Source organism: Sarcophilus harrisii, chromosome 6 (genome assembly GCF_902635505.1).
Source record: "Sarcophilus harrisii chromosome 6, mSarHar1.11, whole genome shotgun sequence".
Classification (NCBI taxonomy): Eukaryota; Metazoa; Chordata; class Mammalia; order Dasyuromorphia; family Dasyuridae; genus Sarcophilus; species Sarcophilus harrisii.
In genome coordinates, this window is record NC_045431.1 from 16,338,543 (window position 1) to 16,346,858 (window position 8,316).

The 8,316-nt window shown below is 46.0% G+C and overlaps 1 long non-coding RNA gene across 1 annotated transcript; it reads left to right on the plus strand.

The window, feature by feature from the left end:
- Positions 1–309: 309 nt before the first annotated feature.
- Positions 310–3,007, plus strand: LOC105750921. The gene is made up of 3 exons (XR_004230231.1): positions 310–1,440; positions 2,133–2,310; positions 2,964–3,007. It is a non-coding gene; the product is annotated as an uncharacterized LOC105750921 (long non-coding RNA).
- The last annotated feature ends 5,309 nt before the right edge of the window (positions 3,008–8,316 follow it).

The following is an 8,316-nucleotide window of genomic DNA, read 5'->3' on the forward strand; positions in this document are numbered from 1 at the left end:
AGATTCCCCAGCTCAGATGACGCTACGGGAGCAAAAGCTGAAATTCGCGCCGGACTGAATAAAGACCCAGGGATTCACTGAGCACCTCTCGGGGGTGACTCGTCGCACCCCGGAAAGCGAGCGCCGGGTACAGGGCTTCGGTTCGCTTTGCGGACAACTTTGGGCCGCGCATTGGGGGGGCAGCAGCCCCTGACTCTAATAGGTTTGGAAGCCATTTAATAGTCGGGAGGAGCCTGTCTTTGTCATCAGCCTGGGATCCTAACTGCTGGGGGGCTGTCGGGGGCGCCAGAAGCGCACTGGGGGGGGGGCACTAGCGCTAGGTGTTCTGGGGGGCTTCCCCCGGCCGGGACTCCCAGGAGAGCTCGGGGTCCTGATCCCAGCCGGGGGTTTCTCACAGCCACGACCGGGGCCTTCATCTCCCGGAGCTCAGGGCCGGGAGGGGCCCCAGGTGCGCAGCCCCACAGCCCGCCCCGCCCCCGCCCCCGCCCCCGGATTTCCCCCACACCGCGGGGCCAGGACAAAGGGGGACGGAGCCGGACGCCGGGAGCTTCCTGAGCCGCCGCTGATGGAAGCCAGAAGCCTCCTCCTCGGGGCTGACGGCGCGGCCCCGTTCGCTGGTCCGGGGGGAGGGGGGAGAGAGGGCAGAAAAGCGAGGAGCTCCACTTCCTCGATCGCCCATTACTTGGGAGATAATTGAGTCACGGCTTGATTAGCCGATTGCCTCCAGGCTGCTTTTCCCTCATTTTTCAGCCGGGGCCCGGCCTGTCTGGGCCAGTTAGCCGGAGGACGCGGGCCGGGTCGGACGGAGCAGACAGGCCCCCCTGCCTCCTGAAGCTGCCCCTCCTCTCCTCCCCCCCCCCAGTCTCCTGAGGCCCCCCCCCCTTCCCCCCGCCCCCCGGGCTCCAGCCGTTCTGACAGAGAGAAAGTGGCGCGTCTGGGGCCGGAGCCGGCCTGGGGATGGCGGGGATGAGGAGCCAGGGACGGGAAATGCGATTCTCTTCCAATTCCTTCCTCCCGAAAAGCGCATTTATCTGCATCTAGCGGCTGTCGAGAGACAGGTGGCGGAGGGAGGCAGGCGGGGAGGCCGTGGCGGTGCGGCCACTGAGGCAGGGCCCCAAACCCGGAGGACTTCCCAGAGGCCCTTGCGGGGGGCCGAGCCGGCGAAATCCCCAGCCCTGCGTCCTCCTTCTGGGCAGCAACAGGCCCTTCTCTGCTTGTTTGCCCCGGGAAGGGGACTAGAAGCTGGAAGCCCCGAGGGCGAAGCCTGCTTCAGATCCCTCTGGGTTGTGTGACTCTGGGCAGGTCACTTAACCTCACTCAGTAACTTCATCTGTTAAAAAAAATAGGTAATAAATCCGCCTTCCACGGTTCCATGGAGGATGGAGTGAAATACTATCTCTGAAGTACATCATGAACTCTAAAGGCTTATATAAGTATTAGGTATTTATATTATTAATATCATCCTCGCCAGTTACTCAGGGATTGCACTATCCGCTAACGCGAGTGGACACTAGAACGTCCTTCTCCGTGGCCCTGCCCATCCGACCTCCAAACTCTATTCCCACAGCCTCCGTCCTAGTAACGCTCTTTTTCCCCTGAGGCGACTGGGGTCAAGGGACTTGTCCAGGGTCACAAATGAGGAAGTGTGCAGCGTCTGAAACTAGATTTGCACCCCGATCCTCCTGACTTCAGGGCTGGGGCTCTACCCACTGGGCCCCCTAGTAACGCTCTCTGACACTATTGTTGTCCTCTCCATTTCTCTCTGTTCTGGATCACTAGCAGTGGCTCCTGTCCCATGGTCCTGCTGTCCTCGGCCCAATCCCAAGAGAAATCTCCTCACCCCACGAGGGAGGCGGACAGGGCCCTGTTTGGGGCCCTCCCTTACAAGGCCAAGAACTCCTGGCAGAGAGCTCGGTCTGCACGGCCCCAGCCCGGAGCGGAAGCCCTGCCGAGGGCCCCAACTTTCAGGAAAGCCACGAGCCCAGATTCATCTACACCCTCCCCCTGCTCAGTCATAGATTTAGACCCAGAGGAGACCTGAGTGTGGCTTTTTATTTTTTTCAGAAGAGGTCAATGTGTCTTTATTAAGTTCCTGTCAGATTAACTTTATTTTCTTTGGGGGCAATTACCAGACTGGAAGAGCCAGTGAATTTTGTCGACTCGGTTTATCAAGATTTATTAAAGAACGTGACAAAGCCTGCCAGGCCGGGAGCTGGGTTTTTACACAGAGGAAAGATGAAAAGAGATCTGTTGACGTGAATAAAAAACGTCCTGTCGATTAAAAATTTAAAAAGATTGAAGAAAAGAATGGTGAGCTTGAAATAGGTTGTTCATAAGGTGTTAGAATAGTTCTTTGGTCAAATCCTGAATGGCTTCTTGGGTTGTATGTTGAAAACAAGGTTTTTTGTTTTGTTTTTGTTTTGTTTTGTTTTTCTGGATATAGGTAAGATAGTATGATTTGTGGTTTCTCCTTTCTTTCTCAGAAATTCTTTGATTTTGAGATAATATTCATCCTAAGAGGTAATTCTTTGCTAATTTTAACCTTACCTCATTGACCACCAAACCAAAACTAACAGCCCCATAGATTGATCTCTCTTTCACAGTGGCATACTTCTTTTTTTAAAGAGATTAAAATTTTTTATTTTCAAACCATATGCAAGGATAATTTTTCAACATTGATCCTTGCAAAGCCTTCTGTTCCAAATTATCCCCTCCTCCCCCCCCCCCACTCCTTCCTCCAGATGGCAGGTAGTTGAATACATGTTAAATATGTTAAAGTATATGTTAAATACAATATATGTATACATATTTATAGTTATCTTGCTGTACAAGAAAAATTGGATTAAGAAGGAGGGAAAAAAAACTGAGAAAGAAAACAAAATGCCAGCAGACAACAACAGAAAGAGTGAAAATGTTATGTTGTGATTCACACTCAGTTCCCACTGTCCTCTCTTTGGGTGTAGATGGCTCCCTTCGTCACTAAACAACTGGAATTGGCCTGAATCATCTCGTTTTTGAGAAGAGCTATGTCCACCAGAATTGATCATTGTATAGTCTTGTTGTTGCCGTGTACAATGATCTCCTGGTTCTGCTCATTTCACTCAGCATCAGTTCCTGTAAGTCTCTCCAGGCCTCTCTGAAATCATCCTGCTGGTCGCTTCTTACAGAACAATAATACTCCATAATATTCATACTATAATTTATTCTCCAATTGATGGGCATCCACTCAGTTTCCAGTTCCTTGCCACTACAAAGAGGGCTGCCACAAACATTTTGGCACATGTGAGTCCCTTTCCCACCTTTATGATTTTTTTGGAATATAATAAACCCAATAGAGACACTGCTGGGTCAAAGGGTATGCACAATTTGATAACTTTTTGAGCATAGTTCAAATTGTTCTCCAGAATGGTTGGATCCATTCACAATTCCACCAACAATGTATCAGTGTCCCAATTTTCTCACATCCCCTCCAGTATTCATCATTATCTTTTCCTGTCATCTTAGCCAGTCTGAGAGGTGTGTAGTGGTACCTCAGAGTTGTCTAAATTTACATTTCTCTGATCAGTAGTGATTTAGAGCACCTTTTCATAAGACTAGAAATGGTTTTAATTTCTTCATCTGAAAATTGTCTGTTCATATCCTTTGAGTGTCTCTTTTTGTTAATCTCATTTTGTAGGTGAAGAAATTTGAGCTGAGAGAGACTAAAAACTTGCCAGCCAGGTGGAATGATGGCTAGAGCACTGGAGTTCAGATCCTGCCTCAGACACTTGCCATCTGAATGACATGGAGCAAGTCACTTACCTTTCAGCCTCAGTTTTCATCTGTTAAATTGGAATAATAAGGATAGCATCTACCTTACAGTGTTGTTGTGAAAATCAAATGATACAATATGTACAAAAAAAGCTTTGCAAAACCATAAAGCACTATGTAAATATTAATGGTATTATTGTTATTGTTGGCCAAGTTGAATCATTAGCAATAAAACTGGGAGTCAAACACAAGTGTTATTTGGGTGATTTTCTTAGAGAGAAAGAATGAGGAGGAGAAGGAGGAGAAGAACAAAAAGAAAAGAAGAAAAGAGGAAAGAAGAATGAAAGAAAAAACATGGAGAAAAGAACAAGAAGAAAGAAGAACTAATATTTACCTACTGCTTACTTATACCAGGATCTCTAAAACTATTTCTAAGAGCTATAAAAGAAATTAATCAGTCACTCAACAAACATTTCCAAAGCCCTTACTACGTTCCAGCCCCCAAACTCAATACCTAATTAAGGGAGAAACACTGGCAGCTCCATCTGTTTCTCCCAGGCTTGGCTCACACACAGCTGCCAAGCAAACTGACTGATTTCCCCAGGAAATGCCAGCTGTAAAAAATAAAAGAATATATGCCAGGCTGCCACTGGGTCTGGTTTATTTCTATTCTAGGGTTACCACAGGACTCTCTCTGATACAATGTCCATCCTCCCCAAGCTTTGGGGCCGTGTTGGATTGGGCTATTGTTTTTCTATTCAGAAAAAAAGGAGAAATCTTTTCAAAATCATTATCAAGAAGCATTCTGGGAATTGCTGGTGGTCGGAGGCTGGATGCTGTTAGAAAATTCAGAGTTCTCTTCCTCCCACCCAGCCCCCTCTCATCCCATCCTGCCAAGGAGTTAGTTCTGCCTTTGGGCTGTAAGTAACCCCCAGTAGAAACCTTGCTGCCTCTGGGGAGACTCTGACACCTACGGATCACATTAAGGAGTCTAATACAGAGGTGCCAGTGGTATCCTGCTTCTGCTGGGATGGGGAGCCCCCCCCCCACTGCTCCCCCAAGAGCCGGACCACAGCTTGGGGTTCTATCAGAGATTGCATTCTCTATTTGCTCTCTGCACCTATGCATTCTGGGACTCTCCTTCTTCCTTCTCGGTCCCCTGGGCAGCTTGCATCTCTGGCCACTAATCAAGACAACTGAGCATACACTGTTTGTGCTTGCAAGCTTGGCTGGAGCAGCGCCAATCTGACACAGCTAGATCCTCAGGACTTTGAGTAGTGCCTCCCCCTGCTGACCCAGCAGGACAAGCTCTTGGGAACATAATTCACTTTTTATCATTTACTCGCCACCAGTTTGACTCAGTTCCTGAGCCTGATTTGTCACCAAGTACTTCCTTTCAGTCGCAGATTCGATTCTCTCATTTTCAGAAAAGTCTCTAATTCTAGTGCTCTTTGCCAATAGGAAAAAATATTCTGGGAGATTAATAACAGATTAAATTAATCTGAAAGATTAACAGATTAATTAGCTTCCCTTAGTTCAGTGTTGGCTTGCTATAGCCCCCATTGCCAATATATGCAAATAGTAGAAACATGGATCCTGCTGGTGGACGGTAAGGTTTTATTCTGTCTCTGTCCCCCCCCCCGGGCTGGCCCCAGTACCTTGATTTTAGCAGTGGCTTAATGAGTTCTTGCTGAAATGAAACACAGGAGTTGAGGGTGTAGTAATTTTCTGACTTTTCAGTGAATCAATACAATCAAGTAGTGTATGAGAGGAGAGGGTGAAACTAATCTTTAATGACAATCTCCCCACCCCCACCCCATCCATAGTTGTTTCTAACATTCTGGAAACCAATGAGTGAGATAATTGTATTTATATGAAAGAGAGTCTATTGTCTCTACAATAGCATCCAATCCATAAATACACCAGAATGTGAGAACCAGTAGGGTTCCTGTGAGCCAGCCAGTCAACAAAAGGGTTAATGGAGAGTGTAAATAAGCATTTAAAATTAATTGCATTCAAAATAACCTGAAGCCCAATTAGCCATCTTCTGCAAATCTTGAGACTCTGTGTGAGGGACAGGGAAAGGAGGGACCCTCATCCAGGCAGAGGCCACTGAACTGGCCAGAGTTTGACTTAAGGTTTTTAGATTCAGACTCCCTCTTCATCTCCTCCTCTCCCCCCTCTCTCCCTTCCCTACCCCTCCTTTCCCGCCCCTGTTGCCTCCACTCACATCCCTGCCCCGGGAGGGTGGTAACATTGCTTAGAGCTTTCCCTTCCTTCCAGCCCCCAGACTCAAAGTCTAATTAAAGGAGAAGAAATACCTGCAGCCCCGTCTATTAATCCTAAATTTGTAGAATACACAGCTGCCATCCAGCTAGGACTGATTTCCCCAGGAAATACCAGGTTAGTATAAAAGAGAGAGAAACAGAGAGACAGAAGAAGAAATAGAGAAAACAAGAAATAGAGAAACAGAGAAAACAAGAAATAGAGAAACAGAGAAAACGAGAAATAGAGAAACAGAGAAAACGAGAAACAGAGAAACAGAGAAACAGAGAAAACGAGAAACCGAGAAACCGAGAAACCGAGAAACCGAGAAACAGAGAAACAGAGAAACAGAGAAACAGAGAAACAGAGAAAATGAGAAACAGAGAAACAGAGAAACAGAGAAACAGAGAAACAGAGAAACAGAGAAACAGAGAAAACGAGAAAACGAGAAAACGAGAAAACGAGAAAACGAGAAACAGAGAAACAGAGAAACAGAGAAAACGAGAAACAGAGAAACAGAGAAACAGAGAAACAGAGAAACAGAGAAAACGAGAAACCGAGAAAACGAGAAACCGAGAAAACGAGAAACAGAGAAACAGAGAAACAGAGAAACAGAGAAACAGAGAAAACGAGAAACAGAGAAACAGAGAAACAGAGAAACAGAGAAACAGAGAAACAGAGAAACCGAGAAACCGAGAAAACGAGAAACAGAGAAACAGAGAAAACGAGAAACAGAGAAAACGAGAAACAGAGAAACAGAGAAACAGAGAAACCGAGAAACCGAGAAAACGAGAAACAGAGAAACAGAGAAACAGAGAAAACGAGAAACAGAGAAAACGAGAAACAACAGAGAAAACGAGAAACAACAGAGAAAACGAGAAACAACAGAGAAAACGAGAAACAACAGAGAAACAACAGAGAAACAACAGAGAAACAACAGAGAAACAACAGAGAAAAAACAGAGAAACAACAGAGAAACAGAGAAACAACAGAGAAACAGAGAAACAACAGAGAAACAGAGAAACAACAGAGAAACAACAGAGAAACAACAGAGAAACAACAGAGAAACAGAGAAACAACAGAGAAACAGAGAAACAACAGAGAAACAGAGAAACAGAGAAAACGAGAAATAGAGAAACAAACAGAGACAGAGAGAGATAAGAAGACAGAAGGAGAGAGAGACAGAGACAAGAAAGAAAAATGATCCGCATAGTGCTGTATCTAGGTCTGGGTTTTTTCCATGCCAGGGATACCACCCCAATGCCTTCAATTATATGATGTTCAGCCAACAGAAGTTTGGGGGCAAAGGCCAACTTGAATCTAAACATGGATTCCATGCTTGGCTGTACTATTGCTGTATCCAAAAGGGTAAAATGAGCTATGTTCTGGAGAACCGTTCTGAGAATTATTGCCCAAGGACATCCATCTGCTGGAAACCGAGAGCCGGGAAGATTTCAGGTTTGTGTCACTTTTACTATTTTTACCCCTCCTATCTTAATCCTCCGTGTCCAAAGAGATTTGTTAATCCTGCTAATTGAACCGAACATGGGGGCAGCAGCTTTAGAAGGCTGGGAGGCTACAGAGAGACTCCCTACTTGAAACTAAAGAACAGGAGCTGGCTCTCCAGTGGGGAGGAGAAATAAGTTAGCGATGGGGCTTGGACTATTTCCCCACCGCCAAAGACAACCAGATTCCCGAGAGCCCTTGCGAATCTAAGTCTCTGATCAAGTGTGCTTTCTGAATAAATAGCTTGGACTGGTAAAGGGACAACTATCTGAAGGAGCGTTGATTGACTATGTCCTATCACTGTCAGCTGTTGTCAGAATATGGAGTATAAGAGATGGCCCTAAGTAGTTCTGAGATCTGAAGTCAACCTGAGTGCAAATCTGGCCTCAGCTACTTAGGAGTTGTGTGGCCCTGGACAAGTGGGCCTCTGTTTCCCCAACTTTTTTATAAAGCTCTTTTTTTTCAAAATGCATACATAGATAATTTTCAGTTTCCTCAACTTTAACATGAAGAGAATACCAATACCTCCCAATCTCAGAGTTGTGATTACTGAACAAGATATTTGTAAAACACTTATCGCAGTTCTGGATATATAGTAAGCACTTAATAAATGCTTCCACCTCCCTTTGTACATGTTCCTTCCCCCCTTCAGCCCAAAGCTTATCATTCAGCAGAGGAAAGGAAGCTGACATGTGTGAAATTGAGGGGCCCAGTTCTAGTCCCAGCCCTGGATTTACTGGGTCTGTTACCTCAGAAGAGTCTTTATACTTGTCTGCACTACTTTTCCCATTGGTA